Source organism: Dermacentor silvarum, chromosome 1, assembly GCF_013339745.2.
Source record: "Dermacentor silvarum isolate Dsil-2018 chromosome 1, BIME_Dsil_1.4, whole genome shotgun sequence".
NCBI lineage: Eukaryota > Metazoa > Arthropoda > Arachnida > Ixodida > Ixodidae > Dermacentor > Dermacentor silvarum.
Window position 1 is genome coordinate 31,383,530 of NC_051154.1, and position 19,432 is coordinate 31,402,961.

Consider the following 19,432-nt stretch of genomic DNA (forward strand, 5'->3'; position numbering starts at 1 on the left):
GCCGCGCTCACAATTGCTGCAGGAGGGGAGCGCATATTTCCGCTATCTATGCGCGCCGAATCGATTCTCTGGTCGCCCGCGCGCACGAGGCTTAAATTCACCACCTCTTTCGAAATCTTCCACCGCCGCAAACGAAGAGGGGCTGGAAGGCGAGTCTTCATTTCCGACTTCTATTAGACGGGCCCCTCACACTGCAGACGCATGATGAGAGGAGACCACCGCTCATGTTTCTTCATTGCAGGCTCTGCGCAGCGCGCTAAGAGCGCAGATTCCGCGCTGCATGCATTACAGAAAAAGAGAGGACAGAGCCGGTTTGCAGACCGACTTGCGCTGGCAACGCAAAAAAAAAGAAAGAAAAAGAGAGAAAAAAAAAGCTGAAATTTTATCTACTTGTTCTGCGTGATCCAAAATCGACCAACGACTCTCATGATGTGGGCGTCATAGCTGGCTTTGTGAAGAGACCGCGCTACGTAGCGCTCTCGACAAGCGCGCATCAGGAATAGATTACGCAAGCCGAAAGATGCCGTCATTTTCTGACGTGGAGCGTTGCCCTAACTCCGAAAGAGGCGCGAGCGAGCTATTCTGAAAACTGTGTCTATGAGGAAGGGAAAAGAAAGTGAAACGACAACCGATGATATCTCGACAGTCTGTGTACTAAGTCTGTGTGCGAGATATCGCGGTGTTGTCGAAAAGGTTATTCACCGCACTTGAGTACGCAACTCATGGAAAATGTGATACAAGGCCAGAACATTTGAAACAGTCTTTGCGTATAGACTTCTAAACCAATGCAAAGAATATCTCACCGAAAGAACAATAGGCAACCACGTGCTCGTCAAGACTTGTGAAATGCCGGGAGCGCTTGTCTGTTATATAAAGGTTGAATTACGCTGCGGCTGTGTGCTTCAGTATACATTCTGTCTGCACTGACAAAAGCTTTATTTCAAAACACAACATTAGTGCGGCTGCTTTAAAGACATTCGGCCTTTTGAACAATTCGCTCCTCTTCCAAGCATGCTGCACGAGCAGGTAACGCTTTCAGTTTCATATTGAACCAAAAAAAATTAATAAATTGTGTTTGCACAACCATGAAAGACAGAAGCATAGTACACGCGTATATATCCAAAACGTCATCAAATTTCTTGCCTATGTGGACAACTCGATGGTATATACGTACTTTTACTTATATCCCCTTAGAATACAATGGAAAAATGTAAGTTATTCACTTGAAAAAAAAATAATCATAATAATAAAAGCGTTCGCGTAGCCTTACCCTTAAAGGCCTTCATCGATCCGACAAGCGCCAATGCCCTAGAAGAATAACGCTGCTTGGCTTCTGTTCTGCTGAGTTTCTAACCAGCTCACGTCGAGTGTCAGATGTTAACGGCAATCTTATTATACCTCCGCGTTCCTCTGTGGTTGTTAACACGCAGAAAAGTCAAGATGGGCTCGAAGAAGGAAGAAATGGCAGTATACAGGAGAAGGGCTCTCATCGCACGTTTCTTTTGCCATCGTCTTTGGCATCCGACCCACTACGAGGCGTCCGGATACGTAGCCATCAGGCATGCGAACATCGCACATCATCGAAATTCAATACGGAACTGCTCGAGAAAACGTGATTCTACGCGCGCTCTTTTCTCGGTACTCCTCATCTGAGCGCCGTTTCTGCATACTCTGCCCATTTTTCTCTTTCCTCTCTGAGATGCACCGCGCCACGTCGTGTTCGGCAGCTGGCACCTCGCGTCGATGTTGGTAATGGCAGAGAAGCACTCGATGCACTCGCTCGAAGAGAGCGGGCTTCGCACGCATCGAGAGGCCCGCGCAGCGTGTTAGAAGCCACGGCGCCTAACTCTGGGTAAATGCTCTCTCGCGCGACTGTCGGGCTCGCCCCACAAGAGACGTGCTCGTACAGGCGACTGACAACGTGGAAACACTACGCTGACGCATTGCAACGTGCTAGGAATAAAGAACGAAAGAAAAAGAGAGAGAGAGGAATACCCACCCATATATTAGTAGAGTCACAAGACCTATTAACCTGGAAACGAAACTCGGTACATTTTGTAGTTTATATTATTTTTTTTTCTTGCGGGTCACTATACATTCTAGCAGTGAAAACTGCATTTTCCTCGCATCAAGTATTTTATTCAACAATATTGCCAATATTTCATTTCCCAGCTCCGCTGTTCCTTAAACTGTTACCGATGCGTCCTGCATTCGTATAGGCTAGCATTTGTGCGTAAGCTCAGAGCTTCTGCCTCAGTGCAACCCTCAAGTCGGAACATAATCCAGACATTGCATCTGGCACCTGCCGTTTTACCAAGACATGATTTGTCTTTCGTGTTTCGTCCTCTCGGCCTGTGATCGGTAGGATCTGGGAAGATAAATGTATCGGTGCACCATGAGTATGAACTATACTTAGCGAAATATATATTCAAGCAGGAACAGTACTTTAATTGAATTTCTAGAACGAAAATGCAACAAAACGTTCTCGTGTAGCCTCGGTTCCCGCGCAACACCTAGCAGCAACAGCCTGCAACTCCTGAACAACAATGGGAAACCAGTCGAAGTGGTAGAAATCTCGTAAACGAGGTATGATTTCACAAACCCTATAGCATCGACTGCTCTGGGATACAAATCTTCTTTCGGAAAGCCCCGCCTGCTTTACGTTGACTGCTTCTACTTAGGAATGGTCGGCCACGCACGTACCGTTAAGCGAAACTCGCCCTTATTTTACCGATGGTCTGAGGAAAGTTGCAAAATTCCCGGCGTCGCGTCGACCACATACGGAACTCAGATAGTATTTCCACATTTTGGAAGCTTCTTTTAGCTTTCGGAGTGGTTCCAGCACATTCGCAGAACTATTTCGCGTCACGGCTCCCCAACAAGCAAGTCACTACACTAAAACTCTTCATCGTTCCAAGAGCCTCCCACGGGTTACTATTCCACATCGGCTACTATTTCTAGTTACCCCATCGCTTTACAGTTTACTTCTACTTGCAAGTGGATGAATGACGTTCCCTTCTTCGATATATATACAGCGTTTTCATTGCGTACAAGAATTTCAACTTTCCTTACCCTGATCTGATGCAGGATATATAGTTTCCACAGCTCGAAAGCGCACGGCACCACCACGCAATGTTTATTTGTGTAGGACAGCGGCTGCCTGAATATTGTTAGGAATTCGAAACGCGGTATTTTGGCTGCACAAAAAAGCGTTGTTCCAGAAGTGGGTTATTTACATAATAGAAACACCGAGTACAAATCTGATGGCAAACAAAGAGACTCTTTCGTTCTGCAGTTCCACGTCCCCTATGCGAAGAACGCATTGCGTCTCCAATAATGTGACCTACCTTGAAAGGTTTATAGTATGCGTTTCTCAACTAAAAAATTAGGAAACATAAACATATTTCTTTCTGAGAAAACCACATCGCTTTAAAGTTTATTTCTACTTGCAAGTGGATGACGTTCCCTACCACTTAAAAAAAAAATAAATCCGGTGAATACGTTATCAGGCGCGTTCGGGATAAGTTTCAGACCCCATGAGTGAAGCTGAGTTTCAACCTTAGCCTTCAGAAAGAAACATGAGTAAAGGGAACGACCAGGAATAACAGAGACAACAGCACTCTCTGAACAGCCGGGTGCTCACCAGAACATTGCATAAAGGACAAAAAGCACAGCTGCAGTACTATAGCACGCCTATAGCTACGCACTTTGTTGGGACGGATTTAAGAGTACCTTCGATCTGCAAAGATTTTAGAGCCTCGATGCAACTGCATTTATTGCCAGTCTGACGCCGCAAACTTTAAACGAGGGACGTTCTCATGCACTTTACAGTTCGCACATCCAAGGCGAGGGTCCGCTCCTCATCTGCGTATTATGCAGCGACAGCCCTTAATTGTTTCGAAGCCTGCGTGTTCCGAAAACTCAAACTGTTCTGATAAGATGTGCGTTTACTACTAGCCATATCAAGGCTCACTCCAGAGAAGTGCAGACAAGGTTCGCTGCGCTTTCTCAAAGAAATGCCGCAACCTCGGGCTTACTATACCGTTTCAATGGTTTCCCTCGTATTCCTTGGAAATTGGCCTACACAAACAACGGCGCGAGCCGCCCTGAAGGCACTGCTGCGTTACTTGAAAGACACCGGACTCAGTGACAAATTGTGACTCTGCACTGTGTTACGTAGGATGGAACGTTCACACTATGCAACACGAGAACGCCTTCGCAGACTGCATGACAGTGCCCACAGAAACAGTTCTGTTTTGTGTGCGTGTGTGATGTTCTTTTCTTTCCTTCCCCTTTTTTTTTTGTTTATTCTTTATTTTTACTTACTTTTTCTCTCTCTCTGCTTTCGCATCCCTTTACCCCTCCCCTGGTACAGGGTAGCCAACCGGAGATAACCTCTGGTTAACCTCCCTGTCTTTCCTTTATCTTTATCTCTCTCTTTCTTCTCTCTTTCTTATCTCCCTCGTATTTAGACGCAGCGGGAAATGATGTGGTTGATAGACACACTCGCGATGCATTGGACCTTAGGACAACAAAGAAGGCTATCTAGAGACCCTCGACATCTTTTAAAACAAGCCATGGCCAGTCATTGTCCGTGTTTATTGTCCCCGCCTAACCAATCCTGTTGTACGTATTCATAGAGAATTACCACACATATCTAGCTACATTTAAGGATTCTCTTCCTCTTGTGTCCAAGCGGCACACATCCATTCCGGAGGAGCTGGCCAAGAATGAGCGCGCACCCAGCGGCCCATACTGAACGGCTAAATCATGAATGAATGAATTCTGAAGCTTTACGTGCCAAAACCACGACTTCATTACGAGGCCCGCCGTATAGTGAGAGACTCCGGAATAATTTTGACCACCAGGAGATCGTTAACGTTTCCCCAATGCACGGGCACCGGCTTTATTGCAATTCGCCCCCATCGAAATACGGCCGCAGCGGCCGGGATTTGATCCCGCGACCTCGTGCTTAGCAGCGTGACACCATCGCCGTTAAGCCACCCCGGCGGTTATTGCCTAAATCGAAGAAAATCAAGTAAATTAAGGAATACCTTAAAAATAATGAAGTTATTCTATTAAATTATAGGCGCGTTTTAGAGCTACATATGAGCCGGCATTATTAGTTTTATGTAGGAATTCATTTTCTTACAACGCAGGACAAAGGTGCGCTTACCGGCACTTCTTTATCGTTATAGTATACAGGGGTTATATAAGCCCGTTTTCGGTTCTTGCATTCGGCGTTCATATAACCTTGTTATATACGTAAATCCAAATATATCCTCCGAGATAGCTATCCGCCGAGCAGCAGCACTAGCAGCAGCCGCAGCCATGCGAAACCCGGAAGGGTAGGCAAACAAAGCTTCGCTTAAAGGGAAAATATTTTTTTTACCCTAAAATGGTGATGTTTGCGACTTTTAACACAGCAGAAAGTTTAAAAATCCAATTAGACAAGATACTGTCATGACACACGTATGTAGTTTTATACCACAACCTATAGCAGCAATATATCGGATTTTCCACGTTTGCAAGCTCTAGTTTAGTGAAAAAATTAGTGTCGCAAGGCTAAAGAAGGAAGAGAAAAACAAAACGTTGGCTAAGAGGAAGACAAAGGAACAACACTGCACCGCAAATATCCAAGGGGAAAAGCCATATATAACGTTTCATTATAAAATTCCTGAAAGAAAATATTGCGTGTGCCGCCAGAAAGGCTGCACACTCACTACACGTATTTGCAAATACTTCGTTCTGCTCTCTTCAAACTGCCTTGTAGATTCTTGCATTATCCTTATTGAAACTAATTTTTCATGGCAAATACACTGTATGAGAATTTGTGACTCTATAAGCCTCCAATTTCTACCACCCGGTGGTTTTCGGAACGCTACGAATAATATTTATTTATTTATTTATTTATTTATTTATTTATTTATTTATTTATTTATTTATTTATTTATGTATACATATTAAAATCCCAAGAATAAATGTTAACAGGGTGGGATAATACAATCAAGAGTAGTAATCAAACAACTGGTAAGATGAAAACAATAAATTACAATAAAAAGCTAGTAAAACGTATATATACATCAAAAACTAGGATCAAACAAGATATATATATATATATATATATATATACCGTAAAGACCGGAATATAGGTCGAACTTTTTTTAAAAAAACCATTGCGAAATGTCGACCCTCGTCTTATATACCGGACATTGGCGGAAAAACTACGGAAGTCTTGCAACAATGGGCAGATGACGCAAACAGCCGCCTTCGCCATCGCATTCAGGCTGCTTTTTCCCATTTTGTTTCAAAATGAGCGGAAACCGCTCATTATATATATATATATATATATATATATATATATATATATATATATATATATATATATATATAATACAAGTGCTGCAAGCATAGTTATTCAGTCCAACGCAAGCAAATAAAAACAGATCACACCACACAAACTAAAAAAAAAAAAAAATGGCGCAGGAAGTCGTTAGAGACGCGAGGTAGACATTTTGAGAGATGGCTGCACAACAATGTCATTTCACCGTTGGTTTCACTCTCTGGCTGTTCTTGGAAAAAACGAGTACTTAGAGCAGTTGTTCCGCGTTCAAAAAGGTGTGACCGTTAAAACATAGCGTTGTCTCGTGGCGTAACCTCAGGAAAAAGACGTGAAATCAGCAACGTCGACCTTATAGTGCCCGTTAATTATCTGATATAAAAATTTAAGACGAGAAACTCTATCTCAGTGAAAGACCGTAAGATTGCTCTCGCTATTATATCACTTGCGTTCGTCGAAAATTATTATCAATGAAACGAGCTGCCTTTCTTTGTACACTTTCAAACTTATTCTCATTGGTTGATGTGAACGGATCCAAAAGGATGAGTGCATAGTCAAGTATTGGTAGTACTATGGATTTGTGTGCAAGCAAACCAACACTAGGAGTGGAACGCCTGAGAGCCCTTCTGACTGACTGAATAAACTTTATTAAAACCAGCAAGAGGTGGTGGCTGGGCCTAGGCCTCCCACGTGGGGACGTCGAGGTGTCGCCTCTTCGCCGCCTCGCAGGCTTGCTAGGTCGCCCAGAGTTGGTCGTCGAGGTTGGAGCTACGCAGGGCAGCGTGCCATCTCGACGAGAGGGTCGTGGGGTTAGTGTCGGGGTATTCATGTGTACAGTCCCAAAGCATGTGTGTAAGTGTGGCTGGCTGTGTCTTGCAGATATGGCACGTGGGATTGGGGTAAATGTCTGGGTAAATCTTGTTGTAAAGGTGTAACGAGGGGTAAGTGTTGGTTTGTAGCAGGCGGAAAGTTGTAGCCTGCGCTCAGGATAGCTTGCTGTGCGGGCCGGAGAAAGTCCTACGCTCTAAGTAGAAGGATTTCACTACATCATTGTAGCGTGTCAGGCGATCCCTACCGGTGGGGGCAGCCTCCCCGTCTCCCGCGCGGTTAACGAGCCCTCGCGCTAGGGAGTGGGCAACCTCGTTGAGGTTGGGGAGGTGCGGGTGGACGGTGCCTACATGAGCTGGGAACCAGACGAGTGTAACCTGATGGTCGGTTGAGAGGGGTGCTTGTTGCAAGATGCGCAAGGCTTGGCGGGAGATACGGCCGTTGATGTAGTTGATAACAGCAGAGCGGGAATCAGAGACGATGGTATGGCATGTTGGGTCTAGTGTGGCTAGCGCGATGGCCACTTCTTCAGCTTCCTCAGCATGTGGGGTTACTAGGTTAACAGCATGATGGAGAGAGCCTTCACGTGTGGTGACGGCTGCAAAGCGGGTACCCTGGGGATATTCGGCGGCGTCGACGAAACTCAGACCGTCGTTGCGAGCAAGGGCTTTGGTGAGAGCCGTGGCACGTGCTGTGCGGCGTGCGGGGTTGTATTCGGGGTGCATGTTTCTGGGGATATAGGTCGGCGTGAATCCAGGCTCGTATGGTGGAGGGGATCTGGTGTTTATGGCCGTGTTGATGGTGGTAGGTAATACCGAGCGAGGTGAGGATGTGGCGGCCCGTCGCTGTGAGTGTGAGTCTCTCCAGCTGAGAGCGGCGTTGGGCCTCGATGAGCTCGTCCAGTGTGTTATGGACGCCTAGTTGAAGGATGAGGTCAGTGCTGGTGTAACCGAGGAGGCCGATGGTTTGTTTATAGATACCGCGTAGGAGGATGTTGAGTTTGTTTTGTTCAGCCCTGTACCAATTTAGAAACGCAGCAACGTAGGTGATGTGTCAAATTACGAATGACTGGATTAATCGGAGGAGATTCTCCTGTTTCATACCCCCGCGGCGGTTGGAGACCCGCTTCAAAAGTCTCATGGTGTTGAATGCATTGACCTGGATTTTTGCGAGGGCCATGCCATGCGCTCCCTTCGCCTCTATAAGCATGCCGAGCACACGGATATTGGTAACGAGGGGGATGGGGCTGCCATCCTTGAGGTGAAGCGCGATGTCTTCGTATTGGCGTTTAGCGGTGGAATGTTTCGGACGGCCCTTCTGAGAGAAAAAAAAAAAATGTATTAGCGCTGCTTGCGACGTGATAAATGTGCTTATTCCAACTAAGATTGTTAGTGATGCAGAGCCCCGGATACTTTTAATGATACACTTTGCAAAGAAAGTTGTTTGAATATAGCACTGTAATTTTAATGGCTCACACCTAAAAAAAATCAAGACGTATTAAGTCAGAGCTTTTGCTCCTCTATAAGGTGCTCCATGGCATCGTACGAGTACATCGCCCAAAGCTTCTTAATCATGTGCAATTTTCCCTGCCGCAGACGTATACTAGGCAACATTCCACATTTTCTGCCCGGCCGTGTTGCATTGAAGACTGTCCTATGACTCGACTTCAAAAAAACATGTAATAAGTATACTGCCTGTATTGGCATATTTCAGAATTATATTTCCTGTGTTTTGTATAAATCTAGATAATCATGTTGCATGATTGACTCTCTTTTACGCCCGCCTCCTTGCTTTCTATTTACCCATTTGTTTCTCCATATCGCATTGTTCTGTCTACCCCATATGTCTTCGTACATTTTCTCTTGCCTACTACTTTTTATGTGCGCCAGTACGAAGGCTCCGTAACTGTTCCTGGGCAGTATAATAAGCATTTGATTTATGGATTTATTATTATTATTATTATTATTATTATTATTATTATTATTATTATTATTATTATTATTATTATTATTATTATTATTATTATTATTATTTTAGGATCTGAACTTATAACTGCCCTGAAGTATCAAGATCCCGCGCACCATAAATCCAGAAGTCTTGTGCCTATTGAGTGGAGAGAAGAATTCCGCTTTTTAGAACTCTCTGCAAACACCTCCATAAGCGGGATCACGACTCATATATTGCATTCTTGGAGAAGAGTACCTCCGACCGGCCGGCGGAATTTTGGAAGCATATGACCATTTCTCATCCGTATATAAAGCTTCAGCTTTCAACGCTGGTGTTAGTCAGCAGCACACAACGGCTCCTACATCTAGTCCTGTGTTTTTTGATGAAAAGCTGGTCAGCGAATGCCTTAAGCGCTTGAAGCCTTCCTTATGCTGCGGCCCTGATTGCATCCCCTCCGATATTTTAAAAGCTTACGGCAGTATATTTGCCCCAGTATTGACAACTATATTTAATATCTCCCTGAATACTTCCACTTTACCTCGCATGTGGAAAACTGCTCGTGTTTTTCCTGTATTTAAGTCTGGCGGCAAAACCGATGTCTCGAATTATCTCCCGATTTCTCTTCTCTGTGCTACGTCTAAGGTTTTTGAGCTTGCTCTTCAGAACATATTGTCTTTACCGTGAAGAACTCATTGATTCCTATTCAGCATGGATTTCTCACCGACCGCTCCACTATCACAAATCTCGCAAGTTTCATGACACAGATCTACTCGCCGGTACCCCAAAGGGGGCAAGTTGATATCATTTATTGTGACCTCAGCGAAGCTTTCGATGTGGTCAGCCACTCGCTGCTTCTGATCAAGCTTACATACTTTGGTGTTGACTCGTCAATTGTAAATATCTTGCGCAGTTATATTGATACGAGTAGATCATGTTATGTTAACGTCAATGGCCAAACGTCTTCTTGCATGGCAAGTAGCGGCATCCCTCAAGGATCAGTATTAGGACAACTCTTTTTTTTAATGACGCTCTTTCCGCCATTAGGAATTCTTCACTCCTACTATATGCCGATGATATCAAGATTTTTAAGGAAACACATACTGTTGATGACTGTCGCATCCTGCTGTCTGACGTGTTTTCTTTTTCGAAATGGTGCACAGATAATAACCTCACCTTGAATGCTGCTAAGACCAATGTCATGACTTTCACACGCAAAACAGCAAGCATTTTTTTTTCTTATTCAGTAGATTCTGTAACATTTCGTAAGGTACGTGAGATCAATGATCTCGGCGTACTTTTTGATACAACCTCACACTTTTCAGCTCCCACTAAACGCGTTGCAATGCGGGGTATGCGCACTCTTGGCTCTGTTTGCAGACTATCGGGAGAATTCAATTCTCCTACACCGTTTCGCAAGTTGTACCCAACAATCTGTCTTCCTCAACTCGAATACGCGTCGGTCGTCTGGAACGGCATTTCTAGATCCAACAGTGACATTATAGATCGGGTCCAGAAAACGTTTCTAAGCATATAGCTGTGCTACGTGGTGCGGACCGGTTTTCTCCTGCACCAGCTTGACCGACGGATAGTAGCCACACCCAACTTGCGCATTTTGAAGCGCTATCAACAGCTGAATACGAAGCGGAGTCTGCCAAGGCGTCTAACCAAGAGCGGCCAGGAGTGAGCACGCTCGCAAGCGTGTGTGTGGTCTGACCTTAAGTTTCGCTTGGTTCGAGGCTGTAGTTGAGTGTTCAAAACTACCCGAAATTACTGAGACTCGATGGCTGCGACACCAATAAGCAGGGTGGCCAAAGTTTAATTCCTACGCGGGTGGCCGTGACCGAGCGTGAGCAGACGATGGTCGGCTTCTACCGGAATTACGTAATTCCTATCAAAATTTGAAACGCACATTTTCGTTTACTTGAGCTTGTTCGTTAAACTCCGTCAATAAATACACACAGTAACAGTAGGAAGAAGCGCACTGATACAAACACCCTTCTTTATTGCTGTCAGCTGTTGGCCAATAGCAGCCGCGTATGGGAATCTGCTATATGACGAAATATAGCAGCCGGAAAAGAGTGAGGAGGAGGATTCTGTAGAAATGAGAGCGTTTGAGAAAAAGATGACTTCGCGCTCCGCTTGCGAGCTCCACGCGCCTCACATGACTGAAAAATTTGGCTGAGATGTTCACTGCAGCGTACGCTATTTGCGGACTGTGTTTTTTTCACCAAGCCCAAGGGAAGGTTCAGGACCATTTTCAGTGTCAGTTGCCGATAGTGGGATCGGAACCGCTCGTTTTCCTTCCTGGGCAAACCGGGCTGCCTCGTCAGGGAAGTCATTACCAGTAATACCGGTATGTCCTGGCAGTCACTGCAATATTATGTCGTGTCCTTTCTCAGGAGCTTGATGGTGATCATTTCTCATCACCTGTGGTCCAATTGTTCGTGAGTTGTGTGGCGCAGGCAAACTACAAACTCTGAAGAGCGGCCTTAGAGTTGCAAAATATGAGCCATTTGCGAGGTCGCCCTTGTGGGACGTGTTATATAGCAGCAGTAAGGCCAGCAAATTCACCCGCCGTAGATGCTGTTATATGCGATAATTTAAATTTCATTGTGACTAGCGTAGCCGAAATGACAACGGCACCTGTTGAGCTGATGGACGAGACCGACCACCATTATAGATGTACGTACATCTCATTCAATAATAACAGGGTCGTTTGCTTTAAAACTGTTCTTAATTGGTCGGGCCTTCTTATAGTCATCCCAGGAATAGTAAGGTGCACCCATGGCTGGTGGACACACAACAAGGGAGATGAAGGTCTCTTTGCTGGTGTCTTGATGAGGGGCGAAAACTTATGAAAATGTAGCTCGAGGTCTTTTTGAGGGCGAGATGGCCAAGTTGTGATCGGGGATGCGGGAACGATGACGAATGTGCACCCTGAGACAACCTACATCGACGTATGTTTATATCGGATGATCTTTGGCGATCATTGTTGTTGAAGATGTTGACGCACAGCGAGGAAGTCTAGCACGTGCCCAATGCTTGGCTCTGTAAGCTCTCCAAAGAGCAACATTGGACTTGCACGCATTGGACAGCACTGAAAGGCTGTAGCATAGAACTCTCAGAAGTGGAGCTCTGTATAACTGAAGCATGGAACGTACAGATGTGCCCCATCTCAGTACATGAACAATTGACGACAGTAATTTATTAACATACGCGTGATGGATGCTCCTTGAAAGGCTCTTATCGATTATTATACTCCAAAATTGAGCGCCACAACTTTATGTTGAGCTAGGTGTTTCCCGGTGAAAATGTGTCTAACTTGGTTGTGTGCTCAAAATTTCAAATGGTCGTTAAACAAGAACTGCGTTCTTCGCAAACACCAATGAACGCTTCGCTTAAACCGATTCTCACAGCGCGTGGGATCTACAAAACATTTTTTTTTGTTTGTGAACTCTGAACCGAATAGATGACACACAGAACAGCACTCGTATAACGATTCTTCGCTTATGTAGTCCCATCTGTAGTACCCCTACAAATGTGCTTATTGCCGGCGCTATTCTCTACACAATTACGCCGTGAAACAAAAACTGTACCGAAATATCCTCACTGCTACAAATATACGCCACGAAGTGCGTACTTCATTTGTTAAAGCAGAGCTTTATGTGCCTATTTTCCCAGGGTTTGGCACCTCTGCAGGGTCGGTGTCTCGCGGAGTAAATTAGCAGAGCCTGTAGATAGTGCAATTTACTGTTTCACTATCTCCAGGATCGAGCCACGTTGGTCGTCAGGTCGACCCTGGAAAATGTGTCACAGCAATATGGGTCGATCCCAGCGTCTTGCTGTTTTGCCTGGCAGGCGCGTAATCGCTAAGCTGCAAAACGCTGTGCAGGAGGTCAACTGTTGTATAGCATTTAAATCGTCGTTTCCAGAAATCTTCGGTTGACATAGATTTCAATATGTGCGCTGAAATTGCATACTTTTTTCATGTTTTACTTAGTTTAGTGGAAGGACATCGTATGGACTTGTCCAGGCTTGCAAGAGGGACGCTCTCGTCTACTACTGCAAGCTGGCCTCCTCTACAGTGCCACTACCACCTATTATGGCTGCGCACATGTCAACAAATACCACAAAACACTTCTTTAATTCATACACTACGCGGGCTTTACAGCACATAATAATACACACCAAACAAGATGCCTTAAGGCAAGTCTTCATCGCAATAGTCAATCAATCAATCAATCAATCATTTATTTATCATGCCCGGGAGCGTATTTCCATTTGCTAGTAGGTACAGCGTTTGACCGCTGGCGCCACGCTGCGCCGCTCGCGCGTACCATGTTTCGAGCCGCCGCCGTTGGAACGGAGGAGGCGTTGACGGAGAAAACGCTGGGCTGGTGGTGACTTAGCCTGCTGTTGGGATCGGTATTATAAACGCATCACTGTTTTGATGATCCAAATATAATCTCACTATCAGGGAGGGAGCAGTCTACCTGACTGGAGCGTATTTCCTTTCTAGTAGGTACAGCGTTTGACCGCTGGCGCCACGCTGCGCCGCTCGCGCGTACCATGTTTCGAGCCGCCGCCGTTGGAACGGAGGAGGCGTTGACGGAGAAAACGCTGGGCTGGTGGTGACTTAGCCTGCTGTTGGGATCGGTATTATAAACGCATCACTGTTTTGATGATCCAAATATAATCTCACTATCAGGGAGGGAGCAGTCTACCTGACTGGAGCAGTATTTTTTTATTTGGGGTGTTGCTACGCTGCAGTGCAACTCATTGAAGAAGGAGCGGAAGCATCGCGAACGGGATCATACGCAACCTTTGATTGTCATTAATTCCGCTTATGCTGAACGCATTGAAGTACTTTTTGCGGCAAAGTATTTCTGAAAGAGGCTATTTTATTTCAAGTTCATATCTCGACTTCGATAAAAAGTGGTTCAGGGCCCCTTGAAAAGGATCTTAATTTCCTGTGTCGGACTGTCACACAGTCTTACTGATCATCTCCAAGTTCCCCGAAGTGCCGCCTATACATAAAGTTTATCCTTCTTTGAAGCCGCAACTGCCATCGCTCGTTTTACTCGTTCCGCATTTAAATGTCTGACACACTTATGTGCGACTTCTGCCGGACCGAAGAATACTGAACAGGTCATGTGCTTTTGTTCCCGTTGTGACGTCCAGCGCCGCCCTCTCCGGACTCAAGACCGTTTTCAGAAGCCAAGATCCTTAGACCAAGGCCGTGCGCGTCGCTGGCGCAGAAAGCAACGAGGGTGTTGCTACAGTATTTGAAGTCAACAGATCTCTGCGACCGCTTATAAACTTGGTGTGCACCTTCACCTGTGCCCGCAACTATAGTGCTTTCTCTCTTTCCTTCTTTCTTAGTTGCCCTTCTTTTTTTCCATTCTCAGAGTGAAGGGCAGCAAATCGGACGTGCGTCTGGTTAGCCTTCTTGCCTTTCCTTGTTTCTCTCGCTCTCTCACTCTCTGTGGCAATCGAACATGCGGATCCCACGCATGATGACAAAGGAACGACGAAGACATGACATGACAGCGACTACATGACGATGATGACGACGGCATGACCACGATAGCATGATGACAACGGGATGACCATTCTGGAAATATGACAAATGTATGACGGAGAGTGCACGACAACGACGCAATAACGACGATGACATAGCACTGCAATGATTACGACCTAATGACGACGGTCGAACGACCATGACGGCACGATGACTGCATGACGACTACGCAATGACGACGATGGAACGACAAAGGCGGTACGATCACGACGGAATGACGACAGCATGATTACAGCGGCGTCATAATGACGTTACGACGACGACGGAATGAAGACGACAGTACGATAAGGACGGCAGGACAATGAAGAATAGGTCACAACGGAATGAAGGTGATGAAATGACGAAAACGCAATAGCGACGACGGCATGACGACCACGGGGTGTCTGTGTTGGAGAGAGAGAGAGAGAGAGAGAGAGAGAGAGAGAGAGATTGTTGGAACTCACTTCTGGGCTTACGAAAATCACCTGCTTCACCGCGCCACCTCGGTTCGCACTGTATCCAGTGCAGAACAACAACAACAACAACAACTTATTCTTCTTTCTAGGATTTTACGTGCCAAAACCAGTCCTGATAATGAGGCACGCCGTAGTGGAGTGCTCCGGATTAACTTTGACCACCAGGTGTTCTTTAACGTGCACTACAACGCAAGCACACGGGCGTTTTTACAACAACAAAAACAGCAGCAGCAGCCGCAGCAGCAGCAGCAGCAGCCATGGCCAAAATAATTCCGGCAGAGAGATAAAGAAAAGAAAGGCAGGAAGGTTAACCAGAACAAAAATCTGGTACGCACCCTGCACTGTGAAGTGGAGGAGGGGGATGTAGAAAGATAAGAAGGAAGCTCTGGGAGGATTCGCAATGAAAGCTTCGCTTTAAAAAGGACTTTGAGGCAGTCTCGCGCGTGATACTGTCATAGAGTGGCAAAAATAAAAATCTTCTAAATGAGCCAAACAATCGCAGCTCATTTAGATTACCGGCGGTTGCTAAGTATGAGTGGCACTTAACGTCTGCAACAGCGCATGAACAATCGGCGCATCAATATCCATTTGAAATTGAGCTTTGCATGTATAGCCCGCCCCTTTGGTACCGCTACAATAGCGCGGGTTCATCCCGAGTCCGAGACAAAGGGGCATCCGCGCGCGACTGGCGATCCAGGTCGAATACACGCTTTTGGGGAGAACCAAATCAGGTGTAAAGGTTTGGAATTGAAAGGCTATTTGTGTACATAGCTTATCTCAGCCTATAAGCTCAGCGCATACGAATAACCGTCGCAGAGCTACATGTCATCTTACGCGACCATCAAGATTGCTCTGTCATTTGTTGTCCAAACATATTCTTCTTTTTTTTTTCAAGTAAATGTAAGAAATGCGGAGTATTTTCTATCCAGTTTATTTACTATCGTATCTACATGCCTACACATACACATGAAAATGAAAATTACAAAGTAGGACTTTTCTTTTTTTTTTTTTTACTCAAAATACATACATCACGGAATTTTCCGGACAATAACACGAATAGGAGATGTCGATGCTAAGAATGCAGCTCCGTAAATACCTGCAATAGTGGTCGCTGTACGCGTAGAAAAGGAGATGTGCGCTGGGCGACACATTTCAAGTCTTCACCCTTCAGAGCCACATCGAAAGCAGTGCCAAATGTCGATTGGAACAAGATTTTCTGTTCAATCAGTCTCTATTACACACATTTAGATGGGCGTTTTTATCCCTAGTGGCTCCAACTTGGAACCCTCGGCCACAGAGAAACAAAGCATACACTTCACTCAAACCAGGTGACGAGACGGCAGGGCATACCTTACGCCGCCTTGTCGTGGCAGTCTCGGTATACATCCTATTGGCCCTTTCTCGGCTGTGTATTCTAGAAGCCCGCACTGTAGGACAGCATCACAGGGCGCACTACAACACATACTGCACTGGTGTGCATTACTTGAACTCAAAGAGCCGGTATTTATTTATTTTTGATCTTGCTGATTACACAACTACCAAGATCGCTGTCTCGGCCGCTACACATGAACTATATACGGTCGGACAGTGCGTGAGCGTGACAGATATATTAGTATGTAGAGAACTTGAGCGGGTCACCTAGCACGTTGTCACATCGTTTCATTCCGCCTAACGAAGATTGGCAATGGCTGGGCGGGCGGATAAGCTCTTGCAGACTCTGCCTCGAAGCCTTTCGTCATCGCTCTATAAACAGTCGGCGTCACCGAAATACCGCCTTAAGGTCTGGCATGTGCCGTACCTTGTGCGATCGGCACGGAGACACGCCTGCTGTGCATGGACAAAACAGTGGCTCGACAATACTCTGCGCGGGTCGCTCCGGTGATGAAAGCGCGCCCCTCTTGAACCGCCTCGGGGCTCGGGCAGCAGGCTTTGTTTTTTCCTAAACTCTGCAAGGAGCAGCTCCGCGGGTGAGGAGAATGTCTTGTAGTGCTGCGCCAAGGGTCCGCGGACATGGACCTTCTAATGAAACGTCAGGCCTTTCAGAGGCAAACCAATAATCAAGTGTCTGCTCAGGCGCCAATTACTGGCCCGCGGCAGCGCGGCTCACGACGCCAAGCTCTGTCTACACGCACGTAATTAGAGCAGCAGCGCCGTTCCCTGCGGACGCAGCAGCAGTGGCGCTGCGGCTGACGCGGCTCGTGCCGCCGGCTCTATAGTGCCGCGTGGCTAATTTTGCTCCTGTGCCAGCCCTGCGCGTCCGTCCGGCCCTTCGTATCGCGAATTCCGTACACAAATTGCCGATTTCGGGTGTGCAACGCTACGCTCCTGCTATTTTGCTTCTTAATTTGCCCCTTGTCGTTGGGGAGGATATTGCTGCCGTGCTTTCGTTGGGTCCGTAAGGACCGAAGTGCATGCTGCCGGCAAGGCATCGCTGGCGAGCCGTCCGACCTCCACAATCTATCCTCGATCTACTCTCGAAAGTGAGCTGCAAAAGACGCTTTCTGGGTCGTGGCTGATTTTTCGTCCCCGCATCCGCGAGGCCTACATTTTTCAAGCAATAGCATGCCAAACACAGGCTTGACCAGCAGCGCCATTATTTTACAAGGTAACGATGGCTGAGTTAAACCCTGCGAACTCGGGGTGGGTAACAGGGTCGTAGCCCTGTCGCCGGAGGGCGCATGAGTGTACGACCTCGCGGAAAACCATAGCCAGCGACAGAACGATGCAGCGTCGGAAAATTCTGCGCTCTTCTGGCGTGATGAAACGCTACTATACACATGCTCCTATACTGCATGGAACTATCTACACGGGCCATATACGCGCAGGCGCTGTTTGCGATGGGACGTGACACTTGTTTACGCGTACATGGTCACTTGGGAACAGCTTTGACGGTCCGCTTCCTGACAAGCGGGCCGTAATGAGCGCCGGTTGCACACCTCTCAGATGCTCAGTTGCTGTGGTGCAGTCACGTAGAACTTCGGCTGGCATCGGCGGCACTGCTGCCGGTCTTTCCGCGACGATGACACTTTCGTGGCGATAATACATGTCATGGGCATGTCACCATAAGTTTGCCACAGCAGGATAATGTAGTCTGCTTAATCATTTACTCGGGATTGCGCTAGGTTTGTGAGTGTGTGCCGACGACATGCAGTTGCGATCACTGCACACAAAGCGTCCGAATACAAGTTGTAGTGCTACAGCGGACTCGCGAAGCACTCGCGAAGTGACATGTACGGCTAGTCAGAGTTTTTGCAGCGAAGCTGTATATGGCTAGGGTTCCATGTATTTTTCGTGTCCGTGCATCAGCAATAATAAAGGTGAGCGTGGGCCGATCCAGGAGAGGGTGCAATACCGGGCCGATACACGGCGGAGATGAAGTAAGCTCCAAGCACTCCGCTCCTAATAATAATAAATAAAAAAAGATACATCAAGATGCCTTGTTTCAAGTCGATGGGTATACTGGAATCGTTTGTGAACAGCACAAGGATTCATGAGCAGGAGGCGTTGCCATATACGCAAAGGAAAAAATGTATGTACACCCTTGACTCGCATAAAGTTGTAAAACATAAATACCCCAGAAAGTGGATGGGAGAACGGCTCCGCGGTAGCTCAATGGTGAGAGCATCGCACGCATAATGCGAAGACGTGGGTTCGTTCCCCACCTGCGGACAGTTGTTTTTTCATACGTTTTCATTTCCATTAATTTATCATTTCTTTAATTCAATCAATAAGTACAAGTAATTCCCCTATGTTGTCCTGGTGTCATTGTTTGTTGGCTTCTTATGATATGATTAATAAAAATCGGGCCCCTTGGTTCCCTTTCTTCTCGTTCTTGTCTGACCTTGTGTGATGTGCTACAGCTTCGCCAGTCATCCACCTTCACAGAGTGGAATGGCTCCTCGATTTCTTTTTTTTTTTTTTTTCTTGAGACACTGAAAAAAAAAAGATGTTGCGAGAATTTCTTGGCTACTGTCCAAGGGTTAGTCATTCTGACAGGATTTTCAAATGTTGCGTCAGACATCGCTAGTGACGCCTGTTCGGACTTTGACTTACTCTTGTGATTGACCGTGACCTGGCCTTTACCCCAAACCGGACATGCCTGCAAATACAAACTAGAAAAGCACCACGCTTACCTACTGCAGTGCGCGCTAGCGATCCCCAGCCACATAGTAGATACATACTATACACAAGCTTATGCGCACACGCATATGCATTAATGCACACAACGCACGCGCGCATACACCGAAAAAAAAAAAAAACATCTGTCCAGTAATCGTCACC

At 46.3% G+C, this 19,432-nt stretch overlaps 1 non-coding gene across 1 annotated transcript; it reads left to right on the forward strand.

Moving 5' to 3' along the window:
- The first annotated feature begins 18,749 nt into the window (after positions 1-18,749).
- Positions 18,750-18,821, forward strand: Trnam-cau (transfer RNA methionine (anticodon CAU)). Its single transcript has one exon. It is a non-coding gene; the product is annotated as a tRNA-Met (tRNA).
- Positions 18,822-19,432: the final 611 nt, after the last annotated feature.